A 21,578-nucleotide genomic window follows, 5' to 3' on the forward strand; every position below is an offset into this window, starting at 1 on the left:
TCCTTTGGGGTTGGGTTGGGAATATGCATGCCTATGGGTACTCATTGTGTGATGATTATGGGTATGTAGGGTAAGCTCGGTGGAGGGGCTTCTCTCACAAGTGTAGTGTCCTAGCCTAGGCTGGCATTAAGGAGTTTCTAATAAGTGATAACTTAAATATTTTTTAGATTATTTAAATAAGATAATACTACTAAAGTTAGCCTCCTGAGGGTGGTGCTGAGGGGAATGGTTAGTGATTCATAGTCCTTGCGATTAAATTGTGGATGCAACATGTTAGCCTTGTGAGGGAATATTGAGGGGAATAGTTTGCTAGCATGTTACCAACTCTCCACTAGAGTCCCTACATAGTTACCCATAGAACATTTGACCAAGACCTGTTGTACTTGCATTGTTGCATGATATTAGTTTTAGTCATCATTACTATTTGGCTTGAGTGATAGCCATGGATGTCTTCTTTATGTGAGTTTGTGGTTGGATCATTATCTCCATCAGCATGGCATGAGTGGACCTATAGGTTTCATGTAGTTGGGAGGCATAGCTACCTTCACCACTATTGGGGACTAGTGTATAGAGATGGGATAATAGTTGCTGGATGTTTTTCACTTGGTACTTTAGAAACTAAAGTATGCTTTCTTGTGATTTATGCTTTCATTGGAATGCTTGTATATCATGTTTAGATGATGTTAGTATTGATGCATTTCCTTATTACAATGTTTAACATATGATTTAGATGATGTGGTTAGATCAGTTGGAATTTCTAATGCTTTACTTTTAGCATGTTAGATTTCCTTATTCTTATGTTGTAGTATGTTTTAGTAGTGACATACTCATAAGATAGCTTTGACGATATGGTTGATATTTTGGGATGTTATATGTGAGGGATAGCTAGGACCTTTGAGGTCTCATGATACTATTATGGTTGGGAGGAATTGCACACTTAGTTCTTTGTTTCAGTTTACTACAATGTTGCTTTCAGTACGTTCTTTCATTGCTATGTTAGATGTTAGATTTAGATTTTGTCTTTCCATCTTTTAGTTATTGTTTGACTATCTTTGCCTTGATATGTGGATCTAGTTCTCCCTAGTGTGGAGGAATTTAGATTTCTAGCTTTTTGTCTTTTTATTTTCTAGCTTGCTGATTTAGATTCTCACACAAAATTGTACTTTCTTGCATGTGAATGTAAAGCTTGCATGGTGTGCTGAGTTTTCTCGCATGGTTTTTGGCACTTTCTCACATGAGAGCCCATAATAGTGTTGGGGTACTTTGGCTACTAGGCCAAGTACTTCCTCATGCCCTTTGATGCATTTCCTCATGTGAAAGATAGATCCTCACATGAAATTTTGTTAGTCTATTATTGTCGTGCGAAAAACAAGGGGTATCTCCACTAGTTTTTGAGAAATACATTTTGGTGTTTTAATTACCCTTTGGGTTTGTGAGTTTTTTCTTTCTTCTACAATTCAAAAATTTTAGGTTTTTTTGTCGTAGTGGATTTTCATCCTTCAATTGGTCATGTCAGTTTAGGTAGTGGAATTTGGAGATTTGTTCTTTGCCAAGATTGTGTTTAAGTCTTCCATTGCGATCTTTGTGATCCTTTTATGATGATGTTATGTACACTCATACTTGTAATTTTTTATTTATTTGGCTTGTATTGAATTCTTGTTCCAAGGATCTTTGAGTGGGGCATTACAATTCTTCTCTCTTGTTCTTCTAGACATTGTGAGTGTATCCAACCTTTTCAACCTTAAGTAGATAATAGATGCACTATAATTTCACTGTCTTAATTGATCTTTGTACTCCTTTTCCATATCATAACTCAACTTTTCCTATAGGTGCTATTGTTACCTTATTTGATCAAATCCTCTTCATCAATCAAACAAATGATAGTACTTAAATCATCTAAGAATTTTTTTTACTAGCGAGTAGCAAGTTTGACATCAGTGAAAAAACAATGATTGAAACACATTCTTAGACTTGTATCAATCTATTTTCAACAATCTCCCTCTTTGGAATTGATGGCAAACCAAAGTTAATCAGTACAACCAACAATAATACCAAAAAGAAAATAATTCCTTGTATTGAAATCTCTCCCTCTATCAACAACTTCATCTTTTGTATAGGTTATAAATTTGTTATGATCAATAAACAATCAACCAAATCATCCTTATGACTTCCTCTTGATCACTTCCTATATCTCCCTCTGAGTAGATATTCCAGGTTTCTTCTTTTTTGTATTTCTCCCTTTCTTTGCCTTTCTTTGTCTTTGACAATAATGCCAAAGACTTGTCATCTTAATATGTAGATATGAACATTTTAGTTTCTCCCTCTGTCACCTAGCTTGTGACTGATTTGTAGCTCTAGTTCTTTGATTACTTTAGGCAACTCCTAAAGTAAGATCCATTGCATCAACATTTTTTTATGTAGGGCACTTTTTATGCTTCTTAAATAGCTTTGGATAGGGGTATCACCCCTAATTTACCTCTTAGATACTCATGAGCATCCTTAGGTAATTATTTTGTGAAGATATCATCTATTTACTCTTTTGTATTAACATATTCCATCTTCACCTCTTTATCTTGAACTAACTCTCTCAAGTAATGATACTTGATTGCAATGAGCTTAGTCTTTGTATGCATCACAATATTTTTTGATATATTTATAGCACTTGTATTATCAAAATTAAGTATTAGTGGTTCAGTGATTTTCACTTTCATACGTTTGAGTAGTTGTTTGATCCATACAATATTTGTACAATTTACTGCAGCAACAACATATTAAGCTTCAATAGTAGATTGAGATATGTAGTTTTGCTTCTTTCAAGTCCATGTAACCAACCTTTTTCCTAAGAAAAATGCTCCTCCACTAGTGTTCTTTCTGTCATCAATATTTCTAGCCCAATTAGCTTCAGTGTAGGCTCTCAATTCAAATTTCTCATTTTTCTTATATTATAGAACGTGGTCTTCTGTTTCTTTTAGATATCTCATTATTCTCTTAACAACTATTAAATGATTCTCCCTAGGATTAGTAGAGAATTTGGCAACTATCCCAATAGATAATGCAATATTAGGTCTATTATGTACTACATATTGTAATTTACCAATCATAGACATGTACAATGTTTGATTCACCTCATGTGAATCATCATTCTTTGACAATTTATGTCCTATCACCATAGGTGTGCTTACTAGTTTGGAATCTTTCAATCCAAAAGTTTTTAACATCTCCTATACATACTTTTACTAAGTGATGTATATACCATATTTCATTTGATGTACTTTCAAACCCACAAAGTACTTGATCTCTCCAAACATAGACATTTCAAATTCTTTCTTCATTTCATTTGCAAAAGCTTTACATTAAGTATCCTGACCTCCAAATATGATATCATCAACAAAAATTTCAAATATTAAAATACCTTTTCCTTTCTCTATCTTCAATTACAAATTTTTGTTATCATTAGTCCTCTCAAATCCAATCTTCACAAGATAATTATGAATCCTTTCATACCATGCTCTTGGTGTTTGCTTCAAACCATATAAAACTTTGTGTAGTCTACATACCATGTTTTTGTTGTTAGCATCAATAAATCCTTTTAGCTATTCTATATAAACCCTCTCTTCCAATATACCATTTAGAAATACAAATTTAACATCCATTTGATAAACTTTGAAACCTTTGTATGTAGAGTAAGCAAGTAGAGTTCTTACTCCTTCCAATCTTGCAACAAGGGTGAATGTTTCTCCATAGTCTATCCCTTCTTCTTGTGCACATCCTTTACAAACTAATCTTGCCTTGTTATTTTTAACTTCACCATTTTCATCTAACTTATTTCTCTACACCCACTTAGTACCAATTACATTTTTATCTTCTAGTGTAGGAACTAGAATCCATGTCTTATTTTTCTCAATTTGTTCAATCTCTTATTTCATGGCTTTACTCTAATCCACATCCTCTAAGACATCTTTCACTAGTTTATGTCCATGCATGCTAAGTAAACATGTATAATTTCTCATCTTGTTCCTTGTCATTGGTCTTGCATCTTTATCTCCAATGATTTGCACTGCAAGGTGATTTCTTTTAACATACTTTGACAGTTTTGGTTCTGCTCTATTTTTCTCATTTGGTCTCTCAACTTTTGAATCACTATGTGCATCTCTATCAAGTAGTTAAAAATCTCTTTTATGTACACTAATATTAGAATCAAAATGTGCCTCAACTTCATTCTATAACTTGACCCTGAATGTAGCTCAGTTCCTAAATGCAATTCGACATTCATACTATGTGACTCGTCAGTAACTAAAACTTGTTGATTTGAAACTTGATTTACATCATCTTCATCAATAGACATACCTTTATAAAAATATACAAATGAATTGTATTCCTTTGGTTCTTTTATAGGTTCAACCTTATGTACTTCTATATATTCATAAAATTTCACATTTTCACTTTCTGCAACTTTGTTAGTGTTAGTATTTAAATGATTCTATGCTTTACTTCTTGTGGAATGGCCAATGAATATATATTCTTCACTTTTTGCATCTAATTTACCATTCCTAAAATCTTTGATAATGTAACACTTGCTTTCAAATACCTTAAAATATTTTACATTTGGTGAGTATCCATACCATAGTTCAAAAGGTGTTGAATGAGTACCTTTCTTGACTTGTACATAGTTCAAGATATAGAAAACTATACTTATAGCTTCTCTCTAGTATTTCAAAGAAACATTTTTCTCCATCATGAGTGTCCTAGTATAGTCCATTACAAATTTGTTCCTCCTTTCACAATTCCATTTTGTGGAGGGGTCCTAAGGGTAGATGTATGTCTTTTGATTCCTCTATCATTATAAAACAGCTCAAACTCATTTGATGTAAATTTTCCTACTTTGTCAGATCTCAAACATTTTATACTTTTACCTATTTCCTTCTCAACTCTTGCTAAGTACCACTTAAACATTTGGAAAGTATCAGATTTTAATTTCAAAAACACAACTGTCATCATTCTAGAATAATCATTAACAAATATCATAATATACTTATCTCCTTTATAGCTTTGCACTTCAATTGATCCACACAAGTTAGTATGAACAATCTCTAATATTCCTTTAGAGGTATGAGTCTTACTCTTAAAACTTGACTTTGTCATTTTGTCTAACATTGTTTGCAAATTGTATTGTCAGGTTTCTTCAACTTAGGAAAACCTCTAACTCGTCTCATGTTACTGATACTAACCAAGTTATCAAAATTAATATGACATAACCTCTTATTTCATATCCATAGAAAATCAAATTCTACAACTAAAAAAGTAGCATCCTCCATATCAAGGTAAAATAGATTATCTTTAGTTTGATCACCTTCTCTAATTAGTTTTCCATCAGTATCATATATCTTAGCAATCTTGTTCTCAAACTCAACCTTACAACCTAAACTATTTAGTTGTGAAACACTCAACAAATTATAGTCAAGTCCTTCAACATAATAAGCATTGTCACATAATTTTTTTTCTGAGTTTGATAGAATCCTTTCCTTTTATCAGATAGGGTGCATCATTACCAAACCTTACACTATTTCCATCATAATAATTCAAAGTATGAACTTACTTTTATCTCCAATCATGTGATGTGAACACTCACTATTAATGATCCATTTGTCATTCTTGTTCATATAAGACACTAGTGTAGTTGCTTCATCCTTCATTGCAATATACACCACTTCATCATCATGATCATCAAATTCATCTTTAATTTCCTCTTCAAAAATGTAGCAAGATTTCTTTCCTTTGTCTTTGTAATATTTGTTGTCTTCATCTCTTCTACTTTTTTACTTGTCTCTACCTTTGTAATTTTTCTTCTCTGGACATCTAGCAATAGTATGACCAACCTCATTGCAATTGAAATATATGATAGGTAACTTACCTTTGAATTTTCCTTTACCTTTGTGAAATCTCCTTGCTAGTAATGCTTCAAGTTGTTCTACATCCTCCTCATCTGTATCACTATCATTGGAAACATATTTTACCCTTTTTCTTCTTCTTCTCATTAGGTTCCTTTAATGACATCTTGGCTTTGAAAGAAGATTCAACATTGTCAGGTTTGAAATTATCAAAATTAGATAGCTCAAAAGTAGTGAGCCTACCTACTAGACCTTCAAGTGTTAGATTAGAACCTAGTACACATCATTCTTGTATTGCAAAAAATACAATAGCATAAATAGGCAGTAGTGTTCTCAAAACTTTTCTTAGTATAGTCTCATCATCTATCTTACCAGTAGCTCCTCTTATTGCATTAACAACATCTTTTATCCTAGAGCAATATTGAGAAACATTCTGACCTTCTTGCATTCTTATATCATTGAACTTACCTCCAAGACTTTTAAATTTGGCACTTAGAATATTTGTGTCTTCTCCATAAATAGTGTGAAGAGCATCCCACATTTTCTTTGCACTTTCACAACCCTTGATATCATCGAACTCAACATAGCTTAGGGTAGAGGCAATCTCCAACATTGTTTGGTTGTGTTCTTTCTTCATTTTCATATCTTCAGTAGTTAGGGCTCCAACAAGTTTGACATGCTTTGTGATGATGGTAGATTGTACATGATCTCTAAAACTTCCTAGGTGTAGCTTCATTAGACTTTTCCATGTAGGAAAGTTATCTGTATTAAGCTTGGGTACCTCTCTTTTTCACATCTTGATCTTTTGCTTCTAGTACCTTCAAACTAGTCCTCTTAAGAAGATTGTTCTAATACCAATTGTTGGAATTCCTTAGAATAACTAGGGGGTGAATTAGTTATTCAAGGTCCAAATGTACAAATAAAACTTTTCACAACTTAGTAAGCCCATATCCATAAAACATATTCATCATGCATGCATCAATTAGATTATACAATCACTTAAACTTGTAGGTTACTATTAAATCAACTTTGTAGAAATGTAAGTATGAAACATAATAGATTCAATAACACATTTGACATAATGATTTTATGTGAAAACTCAATTTGGGAAAAACCACCAGCAACATGCTACTAATTCAAACTCTTATAAAGTGATGTCCTGTGAAAGACCAACCCTATTAAAGGTTACAATCCACACAATTAAATGTGACCTAGTTAGAGGATTTCAATCACCCTATTAGGAGTGAGCCTTGTTAGAGGATTTAGATCATTCACTTGGAATGTCACCTAGTTCAAGGATTTACAAATGACTATTAGGTCAGCCTTAATCCAAAGGATTTACCCTAGACTGGTACAATGATTATAAACTAACAATAAGGCTTAATTTGATAACAACTTACAACTCCATTTTATAGTTTATAGATCTCTATTTCAGTCTCCATTCTACTTGGCTTTCACACACTTCAACTTGTTCACCCTTCAAGCATCCATACCTTTAAGTCTTCTTGCTTTGCTTGCCAATAATAGTCTCTTGTCTTAGGTCACTGAATGAAGCAATACCTTAGACTTCTTATTTTCCTTAGGTTTGCACACATGACAACCTTTCCTTTCAACCAACCATCTTTATGAATAGAAAATTTAGATCTTTTGTCATTAATCCTCTATCGTCCATTTTAGGGTTACATATAATTAGGTAGGATTCGATGAATCTATCCATCTTTTCATTTTATTCCCTTCTAGAAAATTCTCCTTCAATTCTCTTTTAATTTTCCTCAAAACAATTCATGTTGAATTCTGTGCCACCATCTCATCAGGCTTATCTTCCACATGGTTCACATAATCCAAGAAATCAAACTTGTTAGCTCAAATTCATTGAATTCACAATCCATCTCATAATGCTAAAACTCGACATTAATTTTCTTCTGATGCTTTAGCACATACTGCATTGCTTAACATCCACTTTCAAATCACTTGGCATGAACTAAAGTTTACTAATGCTCAACATCTACTAAAATTTACTCAGCTTACACTATATCACTCGGCATACAATGAAATTTAACTTTGCTCGGGTCCAACTAGTTTTGTGCTCAGCTTGTACTAACTTTTCTCGACACCTACTATCTACTCAATCAAGCTTGGTAGACTCAATTCTTCTCTCTTGTTCTTTTAGAATTTGTTAGTGTATCCAACCCTTGCAACCTTAAGTAGATAATCAATGAACTACAATTTCACTATCTTAACTAATCTTTGAACTCCTTTTCAATATCATAACTCAACCTTTTCTCTAGGTGCCATTGTTACCTCATTTAATCAAATCCTCTTCATAAATCAAACAAGTGATAGTAATTAAATCATCTAAGTAATTGTCTAATTAGCAAGTAGCAAGTTTGACATTAGTGAAAAAATAATGATTGAAACACATTCTTAGACTTGCATCAATCTGTTTTCAACAACTCATGTATAAAACTATCAAATTTTAGATACCATAGCTGAGTTTCTTACTTTAAGGCATATTAAATTTTCTACAATTTTCACACTAAGTTCTACTTACCTTTGACCTCAAATCCCTGTGGCTATACCATATATATCTCTTCATCCAAATCACCATGAAGAAAGGTTTTTTTCATATCAAGCTGCTCTAAGTGTAAATCTCCAATAGCCACAATACTTAAAACAATATGAATAGAAGTCATTTTAACAACATGAGAAATATCTCATCAAAATCAATGTCCTTTTTTTGTGCAAATCATGTTACCACTAACCTGACTTTAAATAGTTTCTTATCTCCATCCTCATCTTTCAACCTATAAACCCATTTATTCTATAAAGCTCTTTTACCTACAAGAAACTTGCATAAGTGCCATAGCTAATTTTTTAGCAAGGAATCCATTTCTTATTTGATTGTAGATTCCCATTGAATCTTTGTATCCACTTGCACAACTTTATCATAATATTCAGGTTCACCTGCATCAGTTAGTAAAATAGAGTACAAAGAGGGAGAAAACCTTTTTGGAGGTCTACTTAGCCTTACTGACCATTTAGCATTCAATGGGGCGTGTGGTATTTTTGTTGGGGTTGTTGTAGAGCGTGAGGAATTGCTGGAACATCATGTTTTAGAGTATCATCCAACACTGCGTAATCATTTTCTTTCTTCTTATGTTGCTGCAATAGATCTTTGCACAACACTTTCTCATTGAATATGACATCCCTACTTCTTAGAATTATAATTTTTTAAATCCCAAAGCCTATAACCAAATTCATCAAAATTCCATATCCAACAAATACACATTTATTTGACTTAGCTTCTAGCTTGGTTCTATTTTTAGAATCTATATGTGCAAATACTTCACAAACAAGTTCTGAAAAAATAATAACTTACCTTCTTACCAGTCCATGCTTCCTCTAGAATACCACAATCCAATGGATTAGAGGGACCTCTATTGATGAAATATACAATAGTATTGACAACCTTAGCCCACATGTTTAATGGCAGCCCAACATGCAACCTCATGCTCCTTGCACGCTCCATTATTTTCTTGTTCATGCGTGCATCCAATCCATTTTCTTATGGAGTCCTTGGAATAGTTTTCTATTTGCAATACTATTAATGGAGAAACAATCTTCAAATTCATTACTACAATACTCACCACCATTATCAGAACTAAGAAATTTTGATCTCTTACTAGTCTCATTTTCAACCAAGCATTTCCATTTCTTAAAAGTTAGGAATGCATCAAATTTTTGTCTAAGGAAATAAACCTAGAGTTTTCTAGTTGTATCATCAATGAATGTAACATAATAATGAGAGCCACCAAGGGAAGATACTTGAGATGGTCCCCATACATATATATGCACAAGCTCTAATTTCTCATTTTTTTTTTCCTTCCCACTCTTCACGAAACTCACTCTCTTTTCTTTTCCATACACACAACTTTCACAAAAATTCATATTGACACATTTTAGACCTAAAAATTTCTTTGAATGAAATAATTTCATATCTTTCTCACTCATGTGACCAAGTCTACAGTGCCACAACATTGTATCAAAATATACAAATATTTGTTCTCCCTACTCAACTGCAACAACTATTCCTAAACATTCATTTTTCTCTAAAATAATTAAAGTAGAAGGAACAATATGACCTGTTCAAAGATATAAGGTTTCTATTTTCACACCTTTTTATACTACAAGGGAACCTTTTGAAACCTTCCAATTTTCATCATTAAAAGCAGCTACGCAACCTTCATCACTAAGTTACCCTACTGACATTAAATTCCTACTCAGCCTTGGAACATGTCTTACCTCATGTAGTAGCCAATGATCCCCATTCTCCAATTTAATCTTAACTTTTCCCTTTTCAATAATCTGACTAGGTTCATTATCCCCCAAATAAATAAGCCCAAAATCCCCTTGGACATAATCAATAAAATAACCTCTATGGGGTGTAGCATGAAATGAAGCCCCAGAATGTAAAACCCAAGAATCATCAAGACTTTCTAAAGAAAGAAGCTAAACATCCTCTTTAGATTTGTTACTTACCACATTTTATTTTTTATTCCCTTTTGGTTTATCTCCATTTTCCTTTTGAGTCCAATGATCTTTTTTCTTATGCCATGGTTTCCCAAAATACCAACAATATCTTGGTCCTTTAGATTAAGACCTCTTTCCCTTTGAATTTCCTCTTGATTTCCCATGATTTTTGGTATTGTTTTCTCTCTCAGTCATTTTGCCTCTATTTTGCACATTTAAAGCACTTCTTGATGTAGATCCACATGAAGTTTTCCTACGAGTTTCCTCTCTTAGAATTACACCAATCACATCATAAAATTTTAGGTTACTATATCTAGAAGCAAAATTTCTCACAACCATTATCAAGCCATTCTAGCTTTCAGGCAAAGAACACAAAATTAAAAGAGCCCTAATTTCTTCATCAAAATTAGAATTTATAGAAGATAAATAACTAGTAATAGTATTAAACTTATGTAAATGATCTTCAATAGATCTAAATTCTTCTATCTTCATATTAAATAAGTGCTTTATGAGAAATACTTTGTTTGAAGCAGAATGCTTTTCATATAGTTTCACTAGGTTTTACATCAACTCTTCCATCATCTTCTCTTTTGTAATGTTAAATGTCACTGATATTGCCAAGCATAATTGAATACTTCCAAGTGCCTTTCTGTCTATAATCTACAAGTCCTCATCTATCATAACTCCATATTTCTTGGCTTTTCCTTCCAATGGTTTCCATAAATCCTTTTGATAATGATAGTCCTCCATTTGCATTTTCCATAACTAAAAGTTCTACCCATTAAAATTTTCAACCTTCAACTTAGCATTGTCCTCCATTGCTCCCAATCTATTGTGAGACTCTCACTCAACCATGAGACCTTTCTATAGATGATAGCTAAGAAACAAAAAAAAATGATAGTCTAGACCAAAACAAACAAAATGACAACCTAGCTCTGATACCACTTGTTAGGGTTAACCACTGAGAGAAATAATAGTTACATGAAAATATGACCAATATTAGAAAATAATAAAGCACACAAATGAGAACACAAGACATAAGTATTTAATGTGTTTCACCAAATCCCTGGGCTATGTACACCAACATCAAGTCTAATATTATTATTATCTAGTGATTACAATCTACAATTGCTTACAATTCAATACCGCCAAAAGAAGCTACAATACCACCATGCATTATGAAATCCCAAACCCTAATCCATTTTATACAAGCTTTTTATACTTACAAAATTAAGGCTAGAATAAGTCATCCAATAGAAAAATAACAGCAAACTTTTTTTACAATAGTGAGTCATTTTTGGCTTCAGGGGTGTTGCTCCTAAAAACCCTCGTAGGGACGTTTCCCCTTGATCCCACCCTATACTACAGTAAGAAGCTCACCTGGGGCACTACCCCTTGACCCTATCTTGGGGTTGCTACCCCTAAACTCCCATAGAAATAATTTGGAGGTAAACTACACCAAATAAACCTATGATTCTGATTAGGCTCCACATCACAACATTCTTTCTCCCTCTATCATATTAGATCATGAAATCAATCAAATTCTTATGTATTACTAGAAACACCTTTTATAAGTTCTATGGACTCCCTTTTTTACAATCTCTCATAATTTCTCTCTTTCTTATGGTAACTACTGCATAACATCTCTCCCTTTTGCATAGGTAACTAATTTTTATTATCTCCCTCTTTGACATTAATGCCAAAGACATTTTAAGTCATGCATATTTTCCATGTAGATATTTTCATGGTAGTTATGAATTCATCTTCTATCATCTTTGTATGATTGATATAACATTATATTCTTCTTCTTAATTACTCCCTTAGGCAACTCCTAAAGTAAGACTGTCTACATCAACTTGTAAGATAATATGATTAGCAAATTTGATATAGAGCACCATTATAGCTTAAGTAGCTTTGTCTAGTGGAATCACCCCTAGTTTACCTCTTAGATATTCATGAGCATATTTAGGTAAATATTTTTTTGAATATATCAACTATTTTATCTTTAGTGTTCACATACTCCAATTTCAATTCTTTGCCTTGAACTAGCTCTCTTAAGTAATGATACTTGATAGTAATATGTTTTATCTTTGTTTTCATTACAAGATTCTTTGATATGCTTATAGCACTAGTGTTATCACAATAGATAACCACTAGATCAGCAATCTCTTTCTTCATACCTTTCAATAATTGTTTGATATATGTGATATTTGAAAAATTTACTACTCCTACTACATATTTAGCTTCACCTGATGATTGAGAAATGTAGTTTTGTTTCTTGCTTATCCATGAGACTAGTCTTTCTATCATCAACGTTACCTACCAAATAAGTATTTAAATCAAACTTATCATTCTTCTTTTAATACAATCCATAGTCTTTTGTTAATTTTAGATATCTGAGTATCCTTTCCAATTATTTCTATGGGAAACATATTTTAGTTTTCCAATTATTGATCTATACAACATTTAGTTCACATTAGTATAATCATCATTCTTAGATAACTTATGTCTAGTAGACATAGGTGTGCTAATTGGTCTTGATTCTTCTTTTCAAAAAGTTTTCACTATCTCCTTGATATATTTGGATTGAGTAATGATGGTACCTTTTTTCGTTTGATATACTTGTAAGAAAAAAAAGAATTTGATCTCACCAAATAATGACATTACAAATTCCTTCTTCATTTCATCAGAAAATGATTTGAATAATGCTTCTTTGCTTCCAAATATGATATTATCAACAAATTTTTAGATAGAAATACCTCATTGTTCTTACCAATATTCAAATATAGATTATTGTTATCATTAGTTCTTGCATAGCCAATCTTCACCAAATAACTATGCAACCTTTCATATCATTCTTTAGGGGCTTGTTTCAAACCATATAAAGCCTTGTACAAATTACACACCATATTCTTCTTTCTAGGGTCAACAAAACCTTTAGGCTTCTCTATCTATACTTCTTCTTCAAGTATCCCATTCAGAAATGTAGATTTAACATCCATTTGATATACCTTAAATATTTTATAAGAAGAATATCCAAGTAGTGGTCTAACTCCTTCTAGTCTTGCTACAAGGGAAATTGTTTGTACCCATAGTCAATACCTTCTTCTTGTGCATATCCTTTGTATACTAGTCTGGCCTTGTTCCTTGTGACTTTTCCATTTTCATTCAGCTTGTTCCTGAATACCCACTTTGTTCTAATAACATTTTTATTCTTAGGTCTAGGTACTAGTGTCTATTTTTTGTTCTTTTCAATTTTCTCAATTTCTTCATTCATTACTTATATTGAGTCCTTATTCTAAAACATATTTTATAGATTTAGGTTCAAACTAATAAATTAGGCATGTATCACTTCCGAGTCTTTTTCTTGTCATAACACTATATTCTTTATCTCTAATAATTTCTTAGGTGCATGATGTCTTCTCACATATTTTTCTAGTATAAGTTCTTTTCTTCTTTGTTCTTCAACAAATTCATCTTGAAAAATGATTTCAAGCTCATTATGTCTCTCTGGTTCAAGTTCATATTATGTATGTTTGGAATTGTCTTCATGATATTTGAATCCTTCTTCCTATGAACTAGTATCATTTTGTTGTTTCTTGGCATCTATAGTCTGTTATTTGCCAACTAGCTCTTGCAACTCAGTATTTTTAGTCTGTTGTTGATTTGCAACTTTTTTCTCTTGTTCAGGTGGGGTGTTGGGAGCACCATCATTCACATATATGAATGAACTATAATCTTTAGGTTATATCTTGCATTCAACTTCATTCTTTTCTTCATACTCATCAACTTTCACATTTGTACTTTCCATAACTTTGTTAGTGTTAGAGTTCAAACACGTACAAGCTTTTCTCTTAGTAGAATAACCTAGGAATATGCCTTCATCACATATAACATCAAGTTTTCCATTTGTATTATATCTAAGTAAGTAAAATTTTCTTCCAAAATTTTAAAAATACTTTACATTAGGAGCATATCCATATCATAGTTCAAAAGGTGTAACATTTGTACCTTTCTTGACTTGCACTCAATTCTGAGTATAAACTGTTGTACTTACATCTTTTCTCCAATATTTCAGTGATACATTCTTCTTCATCACCAGTGTTCTAGCACAATCCATGATTTATCTATTTCTTCTTTTAGCTATTCCATTTTGAGGAGGGGTCCTAGGTGCTGACATCTATCTTTTGATTCCTTTGGCATTTCATAATAGGTTCAATTCATTAGAAATGAACTCACCACCTCTATCATATCTCCTGCACTTCAAACTCTTTCTTGTCTCCTTTTCAACTCTAGCCAACTACCACTTAAAAAATTGAAATGCATCAATTTTTTCTTTAAAAAAGTATCACATTCATCATTCTAGAGTAGTCATCAACAAATAGAATGAAATAGTTGTGTCTACAATAGCTTTGGACACCAATAGGTTCACATAAGTCAATATGAACCAATTTCAAAATATCATCAGATGAATACGTCTTTCTCTTAAAAATATACCTTTTCATTTTTCCCAATTAAAATTGCTTACATGTGGCATTATCAAGTTTCTTTAGTTTTGGAAAACCTCTTACTCTTTTCATTTTACTAATGCTAACTAAATTGTCAAAAATTACATGACATAACCTCTTGTGCCATAAATAAATATCTTCATGTTGTGTAAACAAACATGTCTCATTAGATAAATCTAGGTACAACAAGTTACCTCTTGTTTGATCACCACTTCCAATCAATTCACCATCATCATCAATATCTTTGCCTTTTTGTGATGGAATTCAACCTTGTAACCTAATTTGTTCAATCGTGGAATACTTAATAGATTATAGTAAAGTTCTTCAACCCAATACACATTGTCACATTTGATCTTATTAGATAGTTGTATTGATCCTTTACCTTTCAAAAGACATGGTACATCATTACCAAATATAACCGAGCTACCCTTTTATGGTGCAATATTCTCAAATTTACTTCTATCACCAGTCATGTGAATTCAATAACCACTATCAATTTTATTCATATAAGAGATTACTGCAGTTTTCTCATATTCACCAGAATCTTCTTTCATAGAAACATAGACTACTTATTCATCACTACTTTCAGATTTAGTATCAGTTTCTTCTTCAACAATGTAACAAGATTTCTTACCTTTATCTTTATAATCCTTGTTCTTTTTGTTGTCTTAGTCATCTCTTCTCCCTTTGTACTTTCTTTCTCTCTTATCATCCTTGTATTCTCTATCAAGATATCTTGCAACAATATGACCAAATTTTTTACATGAAAAATATATTATAGGAATTTTACCTTTGTATTTCCCTTTTCCTCTTACAAGTCATGTAAGCATCAATGCTTCAAGTTCATCATAAAAAATGACACTGTTACTTTTCACATATTTTCCTTTTCCTTTGTTACTAAGAACCAATTGTGATTTAAAAGCATATTCAATAGTAGTAGGAGTGTAATTATCAAAATTAGACATCTAAAAAGTAGTAAGCCTACCAATCACACCTTCTAGGGTTAGGGTGTTGCCTGAAGTAAATCTAAGTTCTTGTATTGCAAAAATCCTAATAGCACAAATAGGAAGTAGAGTTCTCAATAACTTTCTTATTACCACTTATCCTCAATCTTTCCATTAGCACCTTTAATATCATTGAAAACATCTTTCATTCTTGCATAATGTTGAACTATATTCTCACCTTCTACCATTCTCATTTCATCAAATTTACCTCTCAAGATTTCTAACTTGGCTCTCATGACATTATCATCTCCTCCATATATGGTCTTTACTTTATCCCACATTTACTTTGCATTGTTGCAATATTTTATGTCAAAAAATTAGAATATCTTAGGGCTGCTGCAATCTCCAACATTGCATAACTATTTTCTTGGTTCTCTTTCAATTGTTGAGTAGTCAAAGGGATTGTTGTTATCTCCATATATGCATTGCCCACAAACTCTAGTGCAACATCACCAATTCTAGTTATGTGTAGCCTCAATAATATTTTCCATGTAGGGAAGTAATCTTTGTTCAACTTTGGTAACTCCTTTTTCTACATCATGATCTTTAAATTTGAGTACCTTATAACTTTTTTCTCTATAAGCACCAATTCTTTGATACTAATTGTTAGAATATTTATAATAATTGAGAGAGGCAGGTGGGGGTTGAATCAATTATCTAAGGTCTAAATGTATCAATTGAAAAATTTAAACACTTAAACAACTTTAGATCTTATCATTCCATAGCTTGGTCTCCACAGTCAAATTTTAGTAACATCAACTAGTTTTCCACTATCCTAAAAATAATATACTTGAAGAATGTAAACATTAATAATAAATTGTCACATATAACATCCACATTAGTTTGACACTAGGATTTAATGTGGAAACACAATTTGGGGAAAAAAACTAGTAATATGTCACCAATTTTCACTCTTCTAAAGTGAGCTCTTTTAGGAGCCAACCATGTTAAAGGTTACGAAACACAGTATTAATTGTGACATTGCTAAAGGAATTAATCACTCTATTAGGAGTGGTCTTGTTAAAGGACTTTATAACACTCCATTAGGATACCAACTTGATTAAAGGATTTACATATGATTGTTAGCTCAACCTTGATTAAAGGATTTCAAATATTGATACAATGGTCAGAAAGTAACATCAAATTTTGATTAGTCAAGTACAACTCACTTTGAAAATACAAATCTCAATTTGGCTCTCAAGACTCTTCACTATCTGGCCTTCATTGTCATCTCAATTTTTATTCAATTGGTGACCCTTCAAGAAATCACACTTCTCCTCTTCTCAAATCTTCTCATCCTTCTTGAATTCATAGGCCAATAGTATCAGCAATTGCTCCAAACTTTGACCTTTAACCTTGTTAAATTTAGCCCTTATACCTCATTAAATAGGTAACTTTGATTTTTTTCTACTTAAACATGACCATAGATCTTAGGGTTACAATTAGATTCAACACTTACAATGAATCTATCCACCTTCTTTTTCATCCTCTTCTTTTCTAGAAACTTCTCTTTCCAATTAATTTATTGGTCAATTACCTAACCCTTTTCTTGTATTAAATGTTCCATGTTATCCATCCTTATCTTCAACATGCTTTCCATATTCTAATAAATTAACTTTGTCACCTGGAAATATTAAAATGTTGTTCCTTGACTGACACTATGTTCTAATGCTTGGTCATTACTAGGTTACTTGGTTGCTACTAAATTTCTTGGACTACCACTTGATCAATATTGATCCTTGATTAAATTTAATGTGACTTAGTTGAAATAAGCATCACTTGGTATATACTACAAATTCTTAATCTTCTACTCTATTTCTTGGTCAAGCCTTTGCATTTGGTCTAGCTTTGATCTCTTCTCCAAGGATTTGAACAATTACTTTATCTTTTCAAAGTCCAACTAATCAATTGTCCATTTATAGTTTCCTCTTCATAACTCAACCTTTCCTCTAGATACTTTTTAATGACAAACTTCTCAAATCCTCTTTGTCAATCATATAGATATGACACTTAGACGAGATGGAAAATTATCTCACCAATAAGGTTTGACATGAATGACAACATAAAAATTGTTCTAATTGTAGTTTCCAATAGTTTCTAGTGATTTTATGGTCCAAGGGAAAGGGCTAAAACTTGGGGCTCTTACACTTGGCAATCGAAAAATTATTTGATAACATAAAGAAGAAGGATTTAGATACTACTTCCACAAGACTCTAATTTCTTAGTCTCCCTAGAGGTCCTATTATTTCTTTCTTTCCAAAGAATCTAGCAAACATGAGGGGAGGTTAGTCCCTATAACTATTTTAAAAGTGGGTTCACTAGCAGGCCCTTCCAATGTTAAATAAAATTATCCAAACCATAACTAAAACACCAATTAAGGTCAAGCTTCTCCAATTCCAACAACCAAAAATCTACGCTAAAGTGGTTACATAGTAATAGATGGAAAATATAATCCTCATCTTGGTTACATAGAATGTTTTTGTTAGGGGGCTTATTTTAGTGAGGCTTTTTTGAGTTAAAATATTATTATGCAAATTTGTATGCCAAAAAAAGTTCAAATTAGGAATCAATACGGGATTTTAAACCTCCCCACAATAATTAGGAGAGGGTTCCTCCTTAGAAAATAGACTATAAGAGAACTTAATAATAAAATCACCCTTTATGTTTCTCTTCTACATAAATTTGTGTTCCTTAGGGAAGAGAGGAATCTTGATTCTATTGATAATTGCCATAATCTATCTAGCTTACAAAGAAAGTATAGGTGTTCCTTGCAACATTAGGTGATGTCTTTCCACCTCCTATCTGGGGAAATATTATCTATAATTTCTTTTCTATAAGTCTTTTAGATGCATTAATCAACCCCCTTAAGCTTCAATTAGAGTGTAATTTTTATTTACCAACCTTCTAAATTTCCCAATTTGTTACTTTAGACTAGCTTAGTTAGTATTCCCGCACGTAAAAATATTTTTCCAAATGCTATAGTTACTGACTGAGATACAAAGGTAATAACTTTATGGAAGTTTTTTGAGTTACAATATTTCACCTTCATTAAGATAATCCATTCCATCATCTTTAGGATCATCTTCCAAACTATCTTATAAATTAATTTTTTGTTAAGGACAATAATGTTTTTAATTCCCAAACCACCAAGATACTTAGCATTACAAATCACTTTTGAGTTGAGTAGAGATAATATATAGTTTCAATACACATCTAAAAAAAGGAATGTTGGATTGTTTCTAATTTCTTTTTCATGATCCTTAGAATCTTGAATAAGGGAATAAATATATAGGGATTCCTTGGAGAGAAGCTTTGAGTAACTAAGGATTTCCTACACTACAAAGGAGATTTCCTTTCCAACCCATTATTGTTTTTTTCTTTCTTTATAAAATGGCATTCTAATTTTTTGGATAGTATCCATAATAGTAAGGAGAAGAGCCAAATAGGTACCTAGAATATTAGCACTTTGATAGCCAAGGATATTCTTGACTCTAATCTGTATGTCCTCTTTAATATTGAAAAGATAAATGATTCTTTTTTTCATAATAAATTTATTGGCCTTAAAACTTAGCATGATGAGTAAGAAAAGTCTTATATTCTCTAGCCTCCACATTAGAGTTTCCCACAAATAGAATTTATATCATCAACAAAATATTGTAAAATTGAGGGTTAAAGGATAGAAGTATCTTTCACCCCTTGAAATATACTCAATTGAGCAATTTTGAGAAAAGTCATATCAATCACCTCAAAAATCATACTAAATAGATATGGGGAGAGGGTGTCCCCTTGTCTTAACCCTTTGTTAATACCATAAAAACTTGAGGAATAAGTTTTAAATGACAAAAAAAATTGAGGTTATCCACACATTCCCTAATCATGCTAACAAGCCTTGCATTTAGCTTCATTCTAGATACTAAATTGAATTAAAAAATTCCATTTGGATCTATCATAAGCCTTTTAAATATCAATTTTTAGAAACAAACTAGGAAATCAAAACTTCTCTATAGATTGAATATTTTGTGAGTTTAACAACAATATCCAAAATTGATCTATTGGGGACAAACCCATTCCAACAACCACCAATAGCCCCATGAAGGAAAGGCTTAATTCTATCAACTAAAACTTTGGAGAAGGTTTTGTAAAGTATGTTATAAAGGCTTATGGATCTAGAATTAACCATCAACTTCTTAGGTTTATAAACCTTAAGAATAAGATAAATAATGGTATTGTTAATTTTCTTTGACAACTTACTAGTCCTTATAAAATCTTTTCTATCCATAATGATATAAAAAAACTACATCCCAAAACTTTACAATAAGGTTAGATAAAACCCATATGAATCTAGTTGATGGAGAGTCTAGAATATTGTGCTCCAAACAACACAAATTAGAAGGAAAGGGTTATTGTAAGTGTGTCTTAAGTAATCAACAACTATTTCCTCGATCTCAACATCATCATAGATTTCCTAATTGTTATCATAAAATAATTTTTTTATTTAATTCATCTTTCTATGTATGCTAGCTAATATGTGGCATAAAAGAAAATCTCTTGATGCCCTCCTCCAACCATTTCACTCTTGAAAATTACTTCTAATAGATTTACTCCCTTCTTAGATTCTCCTTCTTTATCTTCCTCCATTATTCTTCCTCAAAGTGAAGATGTTGATGTTGGTCTCTTTGGTCCATTAAATATTGAAGAGCTTCCAAATCTAAAGATGTCACCAAAATTTTATGTGTGTGCCATCTTAAGATGGAAGGAACCATTATTTAAGACCTTTTTGCTCCCACCCTTTAACGAATTTATGGACTATGGATGGATTTTTTGTCAATCATCTTTTTTTCTCGTTCAATCTCATTTCTTTCATTTTCATCTATGTATTTTTGGAGACCTAGGGGTTACCCCTATTAGATAATTGAGATATGGGGTTGAATTAGTTATCCTCATTTACCCAACATGCACTTAAAAAGACTCACCAACTTATACTAGCTTCAACTAATCAATTGATCAACTTGGAAAACACATTAAACTTAATCAATTATTTGAATTTAATAGATTTTATTCCTAAACTAAGTCTCAAGTTCATTGATTAGATTACAATAATGGATAACAGTTTCAACAGTAAACATGAAATAACATGCAAAACATTCATCCACACATTAACACTATGATTTTTAATGTGGAAACCTAATTAGGGTAAAAATCACCTAGTACTAGTCCCAAAATAATTTGACTCTTCTAAAGTGAGCTTGGTTAAGAGAAAACCTTGTTAAAGATTACACACTCACTATTAGGTGTGACCCTATTAGGGGATTTTCGCCAAATATCATGTAGACCTTGTTACCCTTCAATGAGCTACCTATCTAAAGGACTTTCAAACATTCAACATAATGACAACTTAGAAATGGATTTTCAAATTAAGATAGTTAAGTCCACTTAGTTAAGAGATTTTCTATTACAATGGTTAGAGATTTTCTATTCCTCCCATATCATATGCTCACTAAATAGCCATCACATCAACACTTCACTTCACCTCAATTTCACACTCAAATATCCTTTGTAGGATTTCCTCCAATACTTCACATCAACTTGACTATAAAATTGATCAAGATAAATTTCCTTCTCACATATCTCCTATATATAGCTTTTTT

This window comes from Cupressus sempervirens, chromosome 8 (genome assembly GCF_028749045.1).
Source record: "Cupressus sempervirens isolate cs-2001-9-10 chromosome 8, ASM2874904v1, whole genome shotgun sequence".
Taxonomy (NCBI): domain Eukaryota; kingdom Viridiplantae; phylum Streptophyta; class Pinopsida; order Cupressales; family Cupressaceae; genus Cupressus; species Cupressus sempervirens.